Source organism: Solanum tuberosum, unplaced genomic scaffold, assembly GCF_000226075.1.
Source record: "Solanum tuberosum cultivar DM 1-3 516 R44 unplaced genomic scaffold, SolTub_3.0 scf00228, whole genome shotgun sequence".
Taxonomy (NCBI): Eukaryota; Viridiplantae; Streptophyta; class Magnoliopsida; order Solanales; family Solanaceae; genus Solanum; species Solanum tuberosum.
In genome coordinates, this window is record NW_006239152.1 from 962,223 (window position 1) to 979,610 (window position 17,388).

Below are 17,388 nucleotides of genomic sequence, written 5' to 3' on the forward strand. Positions count from 1 at the left end.
TGAGGGTGGGGTAAAAATATTGAATTTAAAAACAAACTTTAAAATTTTCTTTTTTTTTTGGGGGGGATATATTTTGTGGGGGGGCTGATTTGAGTGTAGGGACAAAATAAATTGATTTTTTCAACAAAAAAGTAATTGTAATTTGAAGTTGTAGAGAAGTTTGGAAAAATGTTTTCCTTAAGTTTTGAAGGGAAGTCATTTTCCTTAAATTTGAGGAAAATGAGTTGATTTGGAAAACATTTTCCAAAACATTTAACCCAACCAAACATGAGAAAATTAGAAAACATTTTCCGGAAAATGTTTTCCTTCATACCAAACACACCCTAACTAGAAAACAAAAAAGGACATAATCAAGTACAATAGAAAGGCAAGAGCTTCAGGAGGTTTCCAAAACCCCATTTCAAGTCCTCATCTTTGAATAGCCGCGCTGAAGCTCTGTATCCATGGCTTCCTCGACACTACCATACCCGTCTAACCTTCATCTTCTACAAACAATATCATGTCCGGCTTGTAATCACTTGAACACCAAAAATCTCACTGGCGTTATGATTCGTTATCAATGAAGACTTCTTCAACATGAATGAGGTAGATCTTTGCTGGAATGGAAGGTATGTGATTGTGAACTTCGCCCCCAAAAGGAATGAAATGAGATAGCCACTGATTTGAAAAAACATGATGACCTACTGCGCCTTTTACCTTATTTTTCAACTTTAATTTTATCTTCTCAATAGATTTAACCCCAAAAGGGTTAATACCGCTGTTTAAAAAGATGAAATTCCAGCTGAAATTATTAGGTAGCTTACCGATTGAAGCAAATCATTTGTACTCTCAAGTGTTGCTTGCTCAATGTCATAGCATCTTGTAACGTGTGTTCTATATTCTCCTAATTCACAGATTTTGCCTATTGCCTATTTCCAATTGAATGATTGTTTGTACTGGTTGAAGTATATCATCTGTACTCTAAAGTGTTGTTTGCTCAATATCATAGCATCATGTAATATGTGTTATGTATTCTCCTTATTATCAAATTTGACATGTTGTTTATTTCCAGTTGAATGATTGTTTGTACCTGTTAAGGTGCTTCACTTATGTTATAGAATTGTTTCCTGCTTGTACCTGAAAAATCAAAAGCAATGTTAGCAGAAAAATCCGCTACTGAATTTCCTTCTCGATATGAATGCATCACTTTCACTTTTATTTCTATCATTAGTCCCTTAATGTAGCCTACATCCGGAGATATTAACCAAGGGGCCTCCTAACTTCCACATAGTATTTTCTAAGCCATTAATGAATTTGTTTCAATGATCAGGGGTATTAGGTTGTGTTCAACATAGTAGTCTATACCTATTCTAATGGCTTTTATTTCCACTTCAATAACTGAGACATTCTCCATCACCTTTGATTCAGCATATATCATCTTCCCATATTCATCTATTACACAAAAAGTCATTGAACCTATTTCATCTTTTACAGCTCATGGCAGTATTGCTTTTGAATTTACCCCTAGGAGGGTGTAGCCATCACACAATCAGTCGAATATACCCTTCCAGAAACTTCACAATGAACGTCCAACTCTTTGGGATGTCCTTTAACCATGGGCATCTGTACCTAGTAAACAAATAGCCATTTCTAAGAATCTCCAATATTATGCTTTATCTAGCCATACTACGACCATGCTTGATCACATTCCTTCTCTTCCAAAGTTGCCATATTATAAAATCAGGAGCTACTTTAAATATTGATTTTAATTTGTAGTACAGTCAGCCTTCCACCATTCCTCCAATGTTTGTTTGAGTTGTACCACCTGAAAATGCAGACATGTAGCCTCATTGAACAACCTCCAAATATGATATGAGTTCGTACATTCAATAAATAAATGTACAAATGTCACTTGTTCATTACGGTTACAACAACAACATATCCCAGAGTTAGTAATGTCTCTTCTAATAAGAACTTCCCTAATAGGAATTCCCCTAAACCACAATCACCATAACATGAATGGCACTTTAAAAGGTAGTCCCTTCACCCATATATTCAATATCTTCTCAATAGGATCCTATCTATTTCTACATAAATCCCATGTTGATTTAACCTTAAATTTTCTAGACCCACTGAGCATCCACCAAGGTTTGTCTCTTTCTTGTGAAGGGGTTAGACTTACCAAGATTCTAGTAATATGATTACAAGTTTCCTCATCAAGAGTATGTTGTAAGACTGTCTAGAACCCATCCATCCTCATTAAACAACTGATTAACAGATTCCACCTGACTCTGATCATGATTCAAATTCATATGATAATGTAGGGATCCCAATTGAGTCCAATTATCAAACCATACACTAGCATGTCTATTCTTTGGTTCCCACCATATCTTCTGATCAAAGAATTCTCTTGCCAGTAACATATTCTTCCATATTTGAGATCCATCTTTCTATTCTACTGTTTGTGGCATATGCCTCTTACAATACTTATTCCACATATAGTTAGACCATAGTGTATTAGGTGTCCTAAATTTCCATCCTAACTTAGCAAATAAAGTCATAGAGAGGTCAAATAAAGACCTAAATCCCAATCCTCCTTTTTTAGGCACACAGATATCCTTCCATGTTATCCAGTGGGTAGATCTTCCCTCCTCTTTGAAGTTCCACAGAAATTTAGCAAACATTCTATGAATATCATGTATTACACACTTGGGGGGAGAGGATTAAGGACAAATTAAAGATAAATAGGGATGCTCTTAAGCACACTATTTAATAAAACTGTTTTACCCCCAAAAGTTAGAAGCTTTCCCTTCCACAATTGTAACTTGTCTTGAATTTTCTTTAATAATACTGTGAAATGTACCTTCTTCTTCTTAGCATGACCAATAGAGCAACCTATGTATGTCAAAGGAAATTAACCTCTTGAGAAACCAGTGACATCAATTGTCTAGATACATGTTTTGCCTTATTATATACATAATATGAGCTCTTATCTTTATTAATCAATTGTCCTGATTGTTCCTCATATTTTTTTCAAAACTTTATTATAAACTTTAATAATTTTTTGTCTATAACTGCAAAAATAATTGTATCATCTCCTTAAGACAAATGATTCAATTTATCACTCCATTTAGGCAATCCATAGCTTTTATAATCATATCTCTCAAATAAGTGATTCATAGCTCTAGTACACTTCTGTAGACAATATAAAAAGAGCAGGTGATAAAGGATCTCATTGCTTGACCCCTCTTGTAGAATGGAAAAATCCATGAGCCTGCCCATTAATCATAACTGGATACCAATAAGTCTACAAATCATGTCTAGAATCTCAGCATCAAAACCCATCTTCTCCAGGATTTTGATAAAAAATTACACTACGTTGTCATATACTTTTGCCATGTGCAGCTTTATAACCACATTATCAGGCCTACCCCTTAGCCTTATATTAGATATAACCTCCTGAGCTAGCAACACATTTTTAGTGATATTCCTTTCTTTAACAAAGCTAGATTGATTTTCTTATATCAATTTAGGCAGATAACCTTCAATCCTATCATGAATCAATCTGGAGATGATCTTGTTTAAGAAGTTACTCAGACTAATTGGTCTAAGATCTGATAAGGGCTGGGTAGTATCATTTTTAGGTATTAGAACCAAATTAGTGTGAGTAATAGATTTTGGTAGAGAGACACTCTAGAAAAAGGCATGCGCAACCTGTATATATCATGGCCTACAATATCCCAGTATGTCTGATAGAAACATCCAATAAAACATTCAGGACCACAAGCATTATCAGCATTTGATTCAAAGACCATTTTTTAAATTTCTTCTATATCAGGTAGAGCTTTGAGAAATTCATTATCTTCCTGGAATATTTGTGGTTGGATACCCTGTAATAGAGACATTTGCTCATCTATATCTCCACTAGTGAATTGCTTTTCAAAAAAGTAAACTCCTTCCCTTATGATTACATCATTTGATTTTGTCCATGTGTCATCTTCCTTGAGAACTCTTCAATGTAAGTCTTTTCCTTCTTCCCCTAACAAGGCCATGGAAAATCTAGTATTTATGTCTCCTTCTTCAAACCATTGTACACTAGCCGTTTGCCTCCAAAACTCTTTTTCATAATGAAGATAAAGTTTTAACTCTGCATGTGCTCTTTGCAATATTGATGTGTTATCTAGTGAAGGATCTCTTGAAATAATCTCTCTTTAATCATCACAGTCTCTTCTCTAATAGTCAATTGCGATATCTCCAATTTTCTCTCCACTCCATAAGGTCAAAGCCTTATTGATCCTTTTTTGTTTCTACTTCAGCTGAATGAAAATATTATTTGGTTTTCTCTTTCAGTTCAAAAATTCAAGAACTTGAAAGGTTTTGCAATAGGAGTATTTCCCACCCCCCACACGTAAGGAGTAAGGGGGCATCATCAAACATGTCCTAGCTAGGTGTTGTAGTTCAGTGTTGCCATAAATCTCCAATAATGAATCATTAGCTACAACCCTATCTAATCTCTTGAAAATACATGCCTTATCAACTCTGTCATTCCACCAAGTAAAAGGATTTCATGAGAAATAAACATCAGACAAATCACATGAGTTAAGACATAATGCAAAATCCTCATATTCATGTGGATAAACAGACATTCCACCAAGTTTTTCTTCATCTCCAAGGATCACATTAAAGTCACCTCCCATCATTTAAGGCATATTGAATTGTTGACTGATTGAGGACAAATCTCCCGATAGACTTTGTCTCTCAATATTAGAGCATTTAGCATAAATCGCAATAGCTAATATTTGATTTCCATGTAAGTTGTAAATTAAAGTCAGTTGCTTCTGCTACTACACCTACTTGAATCAGGATTCTAATGATTTTGTAGTAAGAGATACCAGATCCATTGAAGATATATATAATAGATGCAGTGTCGCTATGTTGGAGCAAACAAGTGTAGACAATGCATTGTAAATTCTTGAATGGAGGATTGCCATGGAGGAGGAGCTCAATATGATTAACAAGAATAATACATGGGTACTTGTACCTAGACCTCCTGACAAGCAGGCTCTTGGAACTAAATGGATTTCAAGATTAAGTTGAATTCAGATGGCACACTCAACAAGTACAAAGCAAGGCTGATTGTAAAGGGGTACATGCAACAGCATGGAATTAATTTTCATGAAACCTTTGAACCAGTTGCAAGATTTGATACCATCAGATTGCTACTTGCAGTTGCAGCACACCAAAGGTGGCAAGTATTTCAATTGGATGTTAAGTCTGCCTTCCTTAATGGGTGTCTTGAAAAGAAAATTTATGTAGAGAAGCCTGAAGGTTTTAGATGAGTTGGAGACCAGATATATTTGTTAAGAAAAGCTCTTTATGGCTTGAAACAGACATCTAGGTCCTGGTATGCATGGATCGATAGCTACTTACTGAATTTGGTGTTTAAGAGAAGTTGTAATGAAGCAACCTTGTATATTAGACTTCAAATGATGATTTGGGGTTTGCATTTGTTTATTAGACTTCAAAATGCAAACCAGTAAGTACGCCTACAGTTCAAGGAGAGAAACTGATGAAGGAGGATGAGTGTGGTTTGGTCGATACTTCGATTTATAGAAGTTTGATTGGTTCCTTGTTGTATTTATCAGCCATGAGGCCTGATATTATGTATGCAACAAGTGTGCTATCAAGGTTTATACATTTACCAACTGAAACTCACCTTAGAGCAGCCAAAAGAATTTTGAGGTACATTCGAGGAACATTAATTATGTTGTGTTTTATAAAAGAACCACATCTATGAAATTGTTGGGGTTTACCTATAGTGACTGGGCTGTGTCGCAAGACAATGTGAAAAGTACTTTAGGATATTGTTTCACTCTCGGATCAGGTGTCATTTTCTAGTGCACAAAGAAGCAAGGTTTTGTGGCTCAATCAATAGCTGAAGCGGAGTACGTTGTTGTCTCCAGTGTTGTTAATCAAGCTTTATGGTTGAGAAAAATCTTGATTGACTAGGGGTTTCATCCAAGCAAAGCAACTGAAGTCCTTTATGATAACAAATTTGTTGTTGCCATGGTAAAGAATCCAGTCTTTCATGGAAAGACTAAACACATTAAAATAAAATACCATTCTATTCAAGAAGCTAAAAGGGAAAATGAAGTTCATATTTTGCATTGTTGTGGTGAAGATCAACTATTTACAAAATTGTTGCAAAAACAACGATTTGAGCTTGTTAGAGCTAGCTTGGAGTATCCAGCAGCACTTGCATCAAGGAGAAGTGATGAAGGGTGTTGTTTTTGTATGTGATGCTAAGTGTTGTCATGTTAGTACTTTTGTCCGGATATTTTTGTTATAACTCTGAATTAATTTTAATACAAAGTTCTGGAATGTAGAAGATATTGTAAGATGTGGTGGAGCTTGATATAAGCACAAAACATGGAGTCAAATTTCAAGATTTAAGGGATTTGACACCATTGTATGTATCTATATGTGAGTTTTTGGCCAAAAACATCCTTTAACTATACCTAAAAGTTAAGTACATCCTTCAACTAACCTATTGAACAAAAATCATCCTTCATATATTCAAAACTTGGCAAGTTTCATCCTTCTGTGAAACTTTTGTTTACAAACTTAATTGGACCGCACATCTTGTGCAAGCCACATGACTCTAACACATCAAAAATTAAGTCCCTCAATCCAGTAGCAGGCCTATTATTAGGTGTTTGACCATATTTTATTGTGAAGTTTTAAAAAGTAGTTTTGTTTTCAAAGTGAAAAATAATTTTCAAAAATGTGTTTGGTATTAATACAAATTGAAGTTATTTTTTCTTTTTTTGGTGAATAATTTAGAATGAAAATACTTTTTAATTGTTTTTAAAATTTTAAAAATTCTGAAATTTTATGAACGTATTTGAATGTTAAACTCCGGAAAAAATATAAAATATTCTTGACCAAACACCTAAGCTATTATGAGTTCGCTTTTGAATGTGTCAATTTTGTTCGGTGAATATGAACGATAAAAGAAAGAGAAAAAACAACAAAGCTAGGTTGATTCTTCTTCTGTGTAGTGGTTGAGCTGTGATTATATTTGATTTGGGTATTGATTTTAGGAAGAAAAAATAGAGGCCCTAGACTAATTAAAGATAGGGGAAAGCGTATGCCGGAATTTGTATCATAATTGGAAAATTATAAGTGACGTTGTGTGGAAAGAAATAAGAAATGACAATACAATATGTTGATCAAAAGTCTTCAACAATAATTCAGCAAGAAATTTTTGTTGGGTATTGTGAATATTGACAGAGGGAATCGTAAGAGCATGTCATGTCACATACAAGAAAAGAAAATAGTCTTAAAAGAGTATTTTGATGGTAAACTTTAACAATCTCATATCAAAAAGCATAAGAAATTCAAGAACAAAAAAATGAATGGAAGAATCTTTGGATTGCATTGTAAAAAGATACCATGGGAGGGGTCTGTTAGTTTTCTTAACAGAGTTTCATTTAAGGATGAAATTTGCTATGGTTAAAATATATTAAGGATGATTTTTGTTCAATTTGATAGTTGAAGGATATATATTAAGTTTTGGCTATAGTTAAGGGATTTTTTTGGCCAAAAACTCATCTATATGTAGTAAGCTTTTATTGAATGAAAATATATGATCCCTTTCTCCAGATTATCTCTCTTTGTCAAATTTGTGTTTATTCTAGCTCTCAACTGTTAATAGCCATGAGTTGAAAAAATAGGGTTCTGTAAAAATAAATTATTGTTAATAACTTCTTTGAGTGTTGAAACATGAATGGATCATGGTTGCATCAACACATCGATTCGATTGATAACATTTATTGTTTCTTATTTGATTGATAAATGTAGATCATGTTTGATAACACGCAATTTTTCAATAATCGAAGAAAGGAGAACTACACAAACTTTTCTTTTTTTGGTGATTCCTTGAAGATTAGCCTTAATATAAGTTATTGTTGTATGGTATTGTGACCCCCCACCCCACCCCACCCCCACCGTAGCTGCATTTATTTTTGACATCTTAATATGCTTTGGTCACCTATTTAATCTGTTGTTTTTATTAGTATTATTTTTTTTAACTTCAATTTCTTATTAATACTTTCATATCCTTTCTAGGAATTAGAAGTTGTTGGGGAAAAAAATTCTGCACAGTGAGAAGATGGAAGCATACTATGATGAGTGCAAGAAGGACCGCTTATTGATTAATGGAAAGAAAGTTCTTTCTTTCTTTAAATTAATTATTGTAGAAACTTTCCTAGAAGTTCTGGTAAAGTGTGATTCTTTGTGTACACTTATTTTTTCTACATAGTTTAAAGTACTTGTTTAAATGTATATTTGGTTTTGATAACCATGTGTAATTAGCTATTATTATAGTTATTAATTGTCTACTTGTTAATGTGAACATTTGAGCATACCCACTAGGTTCAAGATTATTCTTAGTTTTAATTTCATTAATTTCGTTTCAGTGTTTTCCTCCAAAGTTTGCTCGTTCAGTTTCACACCTAACTGATCGGGAGATTTATTTGGAGGACTCATGTGGACGGCGATGGATGGCAACAGTGTGCAACTATAATGGTTCACTTGCTATCCAACAGGGATGGGCAAAATTTTCAGCTGAGCATGATGTGAAAGTGGGTGAATTTTTTGTTTTCCATTATGTTCCGAATGATCAGCACTTCATTGTTCAAATATTCAGAATAAGTGGTTGTGAAAAGATCAATTTTGATAGTTACATTTGCAAAGGAAAACAAAATTAAAGGACTTAACAGGAAAAAACTATCAAAATGAAAGGACTTATCAGGAAAAACTCATCTATATGTAGTCGTTTCCTGATAAGTCCTTTCATTTTATTTTCCTTTGCAAATGTAATTATCAAAATTGATCTTTTCACAACCACTTGTTCTGAATATTTGAACAATATAGTGTTGATCATCCGGAGCAAAATGGAAAACCAAAAATTCACCCACTTTCACATCATGCTCAGCTGAAAATTTGGTCCATCCCTATCTAATAGCAAGTGAACCATTATAGTTGCACATTATTGCCATCCATCGTCGTCCACATGAGTCCTCCAAATAAATCTCCCGATCAGTTAGGTGTGGAACTGAACGAGCAAACTTTTGAGGAAAACACTGAAAAGAAATTAATGAAATTAAAACTAAGAATGATCTTGAACCTAGTGGGTATGCTCAAATGTTCACATTAACAAGTAGACAATTAATAACTATAATAATAGTTAAATACACATATGGTTATCAAAACCAAATATACATTTAAACAAGTACTTTAAACTATGTAGGAAAAATAAGTGTACCCAAAGAATCACACTTTACCAGAACTTCTAGGAAAGTTTCTACAATCATTACTTTAAAGAAAGAAAAAACTTTCTTTCCTTAATCAACAAGCGGTCTTTCTTGCACTCATCATAGTATGCTTCCATCTTCTCACTGTGCAGAATTTTTTACCCCATCAACTTCTAAATCCTAGAAAGGATATGAAAGTATTAATAAGAAATTTAAGTTTAGAAAAATAATAATAATAAAAACAACATATTAAATAGTTGATCAAAGTATATTAAGATGTCAAAAATAAATGCAGCAACGGGGGGGATCACAATACCATACAACAATAACTTATATTAAGGCTAATCTCCAAGGAATCACCAGAAAAAGAAAAGTTTGTGTAGTTCTCCTTTCTTCAATTGAAAATTGTGTGTTATCAAACATGATCTACATTTATCAATCAAAGAAAAAACAGTAAATGTTATCAATCGAATCGATGTGTTGATGCAACCATGATCCATTCATGTTTCAGCACTCAAAGAAGTTATTAACATTAAAAAAAAATTACATAACCCTATTTTTCAACAGTTGAGAGCTAGAATAAACACAAATCTGACAATACATGAAACTAGCGATTATAAGATGAAAGTTTCCCTTGTGGCAATACTAGTACATAACTTCTTTCCCTAATCTGAGGTTTTCTTCCATGAAATGAATATGGGTGACTCTTGGATGAGGGTAGGGGTGTACATGGATTGGGTTGGTTTGACTTTTTCCTTTATCAAAAGGATCGAATTTTTATACTTATAAATCAAAACACAACCAATATAGCCGGGTTATTTAACTTCAAATTTTTTGAGTTTTTTTTTAGTTCTTCGGGTTTAATTTTCGGCCTTTTCTTTGATAACTCATGAGAAGAAAATGGATTCTCCTTTCCTAGCCATAGATGAAGTTGATTTTTATGAAACGAAACTATTTTAACCTGCTAGCTTGCTTTTCAATTTCTTAGAAACTACTAATTAATAAAGCAGTGTTCAAAAAGAGTACTAGTTAAATGTCTAAAAAGTTGGTAAGAGTACAACAAAATCACAATTTGATCATAGTCAACATCATTTTAAGAAAAGACATCTAAAATTCAGAATCTACAAAAAGTGTTAACTTCTCTATGTCATGAATCTCCAAGTTTTCATCAATCGTGTGCATTAAAGCAAGAACCCATTGAGAAAAATGATTAATAAGAGATCACGGAGTATAAACGCACCACAATAATTAACGACAATGGTGCAGTATTATTGAAGGTTAGATTACACATAATTAAAATGTACAAATAGTTACAAGGCTATTTGCATTGCCTATGATTTTAAAAGTATATTATATTCAGAAGTTTCTATTAGTGTGATCTTAAGTACACAAGATAAGAACTTCCTTAATCAGGTTCATCACCCGTTTTCTTTAACTATAACTAACTTCGACTAATTGAACATCTGGAAAAAGCCAATCAGGTGAAGCAACAAAGTAGGAAGTTGAATTATGAATGGAAAGAAAAGAATTGAGGTAGCAAAGTAGCAAAATTCGTCAATCAATTGAGATCAAATAATCGGATATCTACTAGACGAAGCTTTCCACCAACTCAAGATATTGAAATACTTGATCTTCACTACATAGTTTGTCAACTATGACAGATTGGTTTTTCAATATTTTACTCATTTTTATATGTTTCTCCCACTGAGATTGCAATAAATCACCAAATTCACCCATCACACTATTGTCATCTTCAATATTGTCATTAGAATTTTCAGAGCAAGAATTCGTTATAGTGACTATATAAGAGCTTTAAATTATCGTACATCTATAGATTTTAGTTTCCCAACAAAGAACCATATACCATGAAAAAAATATAGCTACAACAGCAACAATTAGTAACATATTCATACACTCAAATTTACCCCAACATTTATCCATCTCAAATTTAATATTTTTTTTGTCATATCGATCAATCAAAATTAGATAATCATATTTGGTATATTTTATAATATCATTTTGAAAAAAAGTATAAAGAAACTTCGCAAAAGCTCTTACATCCTTCAAATCACATGCTGATGAAATTTTGCTCGTTGTAGTTGTTTCTCGATAATACTCTTGGTAATGTTAATCATCCCCATACATTTTTGTAAAAACTTTTTCAAATTTCAAAGTTTTATCTAATATTGTATATGTTGAGTTTATCTAGTTTCAACATCAAGACTCACAAAATCGCGAGCGTCTATCCTAACTTTCTCAACAAATGATTTGGAAGAAGCAAACGACCTCACATATTTCACTGCAATTCATATACGAGAAAATGGGTCAATTTGCTACTCTAACTCCTTTTTCACAATTAAGTTCAACATATGAGCATTATCTAACATGTAAAAATTCATTTTCAATTTCCAATCTTCAATATGCACCTTCAATTTTTTAATGGCAGCATCATTTGCAGTTGCATTATCCAGAGTTATGGTGAACAAGTTCTCAATGCCCCAACCTAATAAGCATTCATCAATCCCCTTAGCAATACTGTGGTCAATTTTCTTTAAAAAAAAAAACAAATTAAAATTTTCTTTTGTAGATTTCACCGGTCATCAATGCAATGTTCAGTGACAACCATATAAATAAAATTATGGAGTGATTGATGTACACATATATGTTGGTTCCTAATAAGCTCTTTAAACTTTTCTTTCTCTTTTTGAGAAATCCTTAAACCAGGTCTAGCAACAGTAATACGAGAAGGTAAGACTTTAGCCATTTATTAATTAAATATTTCTCCCTCAACAACTCTAAGCGGTTGCTCATCAATGATTACAAATTCATTAGTTGTTCTCCTGATCTCTTCCACATTGTACCTCACCAGTTTTAGTAGATCCTGGACTATCTTCTTCCAAGCTTCTTTTGATAGATTTTAATGTGGTTTTCCACTTATCAACACACCTAAATGCTAGAGATTTGTGACATTTCACATTAAATATGTTCATAAAGTAGCTAATATGTTCTTTTTAGTTGGGCTATGTCGATGACGAGTGACTTTGTTCATGGGTTGTTGAGATATCGTTAGCATAGTCGGAAGAATGTTGATAATCATCTCCACATCTGGTCCACAAGATGTAGTTTTCATTCCAAAAGAGACTTATTGTGCATGATAAAATAAAGGCATTGTAATCAACTTTCTGATACACCAAATATTTTTTTTCAAAATACCAAAATCATGTATATTTTTTGATAAATTTAATCAAATAAATATTATCAGAAATTTTAAGAGCCCCTAAATCGAAATCCTTAAATATTTATAATAAATACAAAATCCCAACACAAATGAGATCAAACATCTGACCCTTCTCACCAGACAAAACATTAAGCATAAATGAAAAAAATAATAAGAAAAATTGAGTCTCAAAAAGATCACTCATGGCTATCCATAAATTGAACTCCAACCAATGAAATTAAACATTAGCAATAGAAGATGAGTTGGAAGCTACTTATCCAAATTCAGAAGAGTTGAACCAAACTTGAAACTGATTAGAGAGGAGCTAAATGAGGAGCTTAACTGCTTAAGATGTATCCTAATAAATTGAGAACGAGGAGCTCAAGAGGAACTGAAGTCAATAGTTTGTAACTTTGTATATAAATTAAGGGTAAACAACAGAAATACCACTAGTTTAGTATCTAATTACCTCATTTTTCTTCTGTTTTCATTATTACGAATCCTATCATAAATTAGACCTCAAATATATGTATTTGCTGCGGCCAGTTATATATAACACAAATAGTCATATACATATCATTTAATGTGTCTAATTAAGGGATATAAGTAAAAGCTGCTATTAATTAAGGAGAAAATTATGTTTATAACAACTTTTCAAGATATGGCATATCATTTCTTCTAAAATAAATAAAAACAATCACAATTCTTCTATGATAGATGACTAACAAAGTTCCTTTTCACTTCCTCTTTTCTTGTCTTGTTCAAATAATTCTTTCTCTTTTTTTGGAGTTTATAATTGTCTAATGGGGATGTTCAATTTTTAGGAATACAGACATAAAGCAACATTGGCATTTTATCATGACAACATGGTGGTGCTCAACGAACAAACATCCAAAAGCAGTGGAACAAAGATGAGATTAGTATTATATATGCTACTATTGCGTTTGTAATGGGTATTTAAAACTAGATACAAGAAATATAAAATAACATTATCATATACATGTCATTATATCGGATTTAATACATGATTCAATTTTTTCGAGACTGAAAAATACACAACATTAATTTCAGATATATATATATATATATATAAGATTTTCACAATCACGTTTAATCCTTCTCTCCTTCGTCTCTTTATCGCCGTCTCCAGCAAAAACGATTAGTTAATAGAGATACAACACACCGCCATAAATCTACCAAAAATAGACTTGAAAAAATCTGTTGAATCCATAGATTCGATGATAAAGAGTTTGTGGAGTCTTCAATGCTGAATGTGAATTGTTTGGCCAATCCATCGTTCAACTTCGGAAGTTTTCTTTGTAACAATTACTTCAATTGTAAAAAGGAATGGTACATATTAAGGTTTGGATTCAGGAAATTTTGATGGTCGTGGTGATATCTTGAGAAGAAGAAACTAGATTATTCATTGTTAGAATGAAACTGTATGGTAAAATTCTTGAATTAGAAAGGAGGAGAGATGATTGAGTGATAAATATGGGAGGGGAGAATTAAGAGGGAGTAGTTGATTTGGAGTGAAAGAGTAATTAATGAGATAATTCATCAATCCTAGTTTTAAAGGATCTGGGTATCTGATTGTATCTTCAATAATATATGATATAAAATATTTAAAGTGATAATATATGTAATTGTTTTAAAATAGAGGTAATGTTAGGGGAACTTTAATTTCGCATATAGCTATTCAAAAAAATAACTTAATTACGCTTCATAGCTATAGTTTGCTAATTATTTCCAAAACTAACCTTCCCCTTTCATGAAAAGTTGTGACTTTTATGAAGAGTTGCGACTTTTACGAAAGGTTGTGACGTTAAGGTTGTGACCTTTCCGAAGCGTTGTGACTTTTCCAAAGAGTTGTGACCTTTCCGATAAAGCACAATACGCATTTGTTCACACTACCCTTTGTTGTCTATAAATAGAAAAATTTCCTCTAATTCTAAAACAACGAAAATTTTAAACTTCTTCTTCTGCACAATTAAATATTTGTGTACTTTACTCATGTTGAGTTGCTTACTGACACCATTATTTTTGTATCAATACATTGGTGAGTAAAATTATTCCATCCCGAGAGGATCTAATTCTTTAAACCTCGGGTATTAGAGGGGAAAAGTTTTCTTAAGGGGACACTATCCATTCAGTGGACTCGATTATTTCCTTTTTATTTCATTCTATTGTTACATATCCTGATATATATTTTTACGGTCATTAATTTATGCTTATAATATTAATTTGTTGTTTTTTAGTACATGTTTTAAACACTATTGTTTATGTTTCTGCAAAGTTATTGTCTCCGGTTATATTGAACGTATACACATATAGTAGGCATATTCATTGTGCAGAAAATAATTATTGTACTCAGTCCAAGAATTTATGTTTTGATATTCTATATAAAATTCTATAACTTAAAAGTACTATATATAATTAAGCTTACATATTATCTATTTTTACATAGATATGAAATTTCTCACTTATCAATTGAGGAAATTCATTATGCAAGTTCAAAAGTTATAATTACTTTCACATTCAAGCGTAATTTCTTTTTTGAATCTGTTAACAATTTTTTAATTTTTTTCCTAGACATATATCACAATTGTATAATCTATGCAACTTAAATGTGTTCTTTTTTACCATATACCTTTGCATAAATATTCTTATGTTTTTCTTTATTTTCCTTTTGATGTTGATTAAAGAACCAATAATTTATTATTTCCCGAATAATTCATTCATTAGAGTTTCTTGAGTTATATAATAATGACAAATAATCAAATTAATGTTTGAATATTACTAATATTTTTTAAGAACCTATTTTTTCCATTATTTTTAATGTATGGATATTAGTAAATGATTATTTGCAAGTTCAATACAATTATTATTTATGACCACGCGCAGCGCGGATAAATTACCTAGTAATTTGTATAATTCGCATCTCATTTATATAATTCACGGGTACATTTGTATAATTTGCGTGTTTTTGTATAATTAATTATATAGTACGTCATAGATTATTATGATATATTTTTATAGTATTAATTTAATTTTGATTTGTAAGCCTCCTTTAAAATATGCATGATACAGTATCTATTATTATAATATTAATTATTTAACATTTCAAATTCTAAATTACTCAAAGCAATGAGTAACTCAATGTCAATTAAATTTGAACTTTACAGATGAACTAGGCTGAAACATCAACATTTCAGAAAATTGATGTGGAAATGCCCGTCACTATGATACTAATCAAAAAAACAATTGTGAGGCTTTCATATATATTACTCCCCATTTGTCTGGGTATAATATAAATGTAAAATAAATTAGTTTATTTTAAACTCACGCGGGGCGCGAAGCGGGGTGGAGCAGATTGAAACCAATAAATTCTCTCATGCAGGGCGGAGCGGGACGGATTGAACCCTTTGCAGGTTTATGCGGGTCACAACCGCCCCGCCCCCGCTCTGTTGCCATCCCTATTTATCACACGATTTAGAGGAGAAAATCATGTAGCCTCTGACTATAAGTGTGATGCACAACACACCCATAAGCAAAACTGTACTAGACACAACTTGCACACTCCTATCCCTAGAAAACGATGTTGCTTTGATACAAAACCATTCATGCCTCAACCTCTAAAGGCACGACCGACGCCTAGTGTCAAACTTCACCCCAAGAAGACCTAGCTAGACATGTAGGCTATCGGGCGTATACAAACCGAACTCAACAACCACAAATGGTCAGAACTCAAAACATAAAAGTCAAGGTTGGGAAAGCTATAATCATAGAATCCCGCAGCAACAACAATTTTAGCTAACCCAACAGTTCATAATAATAGCATATCAATTGCTATGCGGGCTGACAAGACCATTATAATATCTACAATAGCAAAATGATATAGACGACAAACATGACATGCTTAATAATAACACAGTAGTAATGCCAATACGTTCGACTGAGATGTACTATGACATGACCCAGCTCTGCAAGCCTCAAGAATATAGTATCTAGTCGGGAGTGGGCCCCGACCTACCCATCAACTATATATAATCACAGACTCTCAAACTCTAAACCTCGCAACTCTGAATGAAGTGGAACTTATTGATTAGCTAAACTCGGCAACATTACTAAAGAAGTCAGGCTACTAGTTTGTTAGTACCTGCAAGCATGAATGCAGAGCCTGTAGACAATAGAGCATTAATACGAAATAAATACCGAGTATGTAAGAAAATTGAATAAGTAATAATGATATGATAAAAGTACTATAAGTAATCAAATAGGGAGTCTAAAAATAGTCAGAACGTACTTACATGTTTTTGGCTTAAACCTCAGAAACCATATTCAGCTCAACAATCAATTCGGCCTAACTAGGCCAACTAATGTCATACAAATACAATACTAAAGGGAATCTTGCAAGGGAGTAAGAATAGTCACAGCAAAATCCAACAATTCATACATGGATCATACAACAGTAATTAAACAACAACTTACCAAGTCCCTATAAAATCGACAAGTACAAATAACAATTAATACACTTGCCCTATCCCCCATAAGCTCGACATGTACAAATCAATCTCTATACCCCTATTGGCAACAATTTTGCCCCATAAGCTTTGTGTAATTGACTAGCTCGTATAGTTGAGGATCTCGTCAGCTCTGTATAGTTGAGGACTCTTTCGGCTCTATACTACCCTTGTTGTATAACTATACAATCGAGCACAAAAGGCTCTATATGTCTGAGCACATAAGACTATCTATCCGAGCTCACAAGGCTCTATATTACCCTTGGGCAAACTACATATAACCTTGAAAACATGAACCATAACTCTGAAGGTAACCACAATCCCCCCCCCCCCCCCCCCCACCCATCCCAAA

At 32.8% G+C, this 17,388-nt stretch overlaps 1 protein-coding gene and 1 long non-coding RNA gene across 3 annotated transcripts in view; one reads left to right on the forward strand and one right to left on the reverse strand.

Annotated features, from left to right (window-relative positions):
• Positions 1-338: 338 nt before the first annotated feature.
• On the forward strand, positions 339-13,555 carry LOC107062433 (uncharacterized). The gene is made up of 2 exons (XR_001474602.1): positions 339-608; positions 13,338-13,555. It is a non-coding gene; the product is annotated as an uncharacterized lncRNA (long non-coding RNA).
• A 2,713-nt stretch (positions 13,556-16,268) lies between these two features.
• The window catches only part of LOC102602971 (plant intracellular Ras-group-related LRR protein 7-like), a 16,879-nt gene continuing 15,759 nt past the window's right edge, over positions 16,269-17,388 (reverse strand). For both annotated transcript variants that reach the window (XM_006356685.2, XM_006356684.2), the window contains exon 11: positions 16,269-16,693. The gene's annotated coding sequence lies outside the window, so the exon portion shown is untranslated. The remainder of the gene's footprint in view (positions 16,694-17,388) is intronic.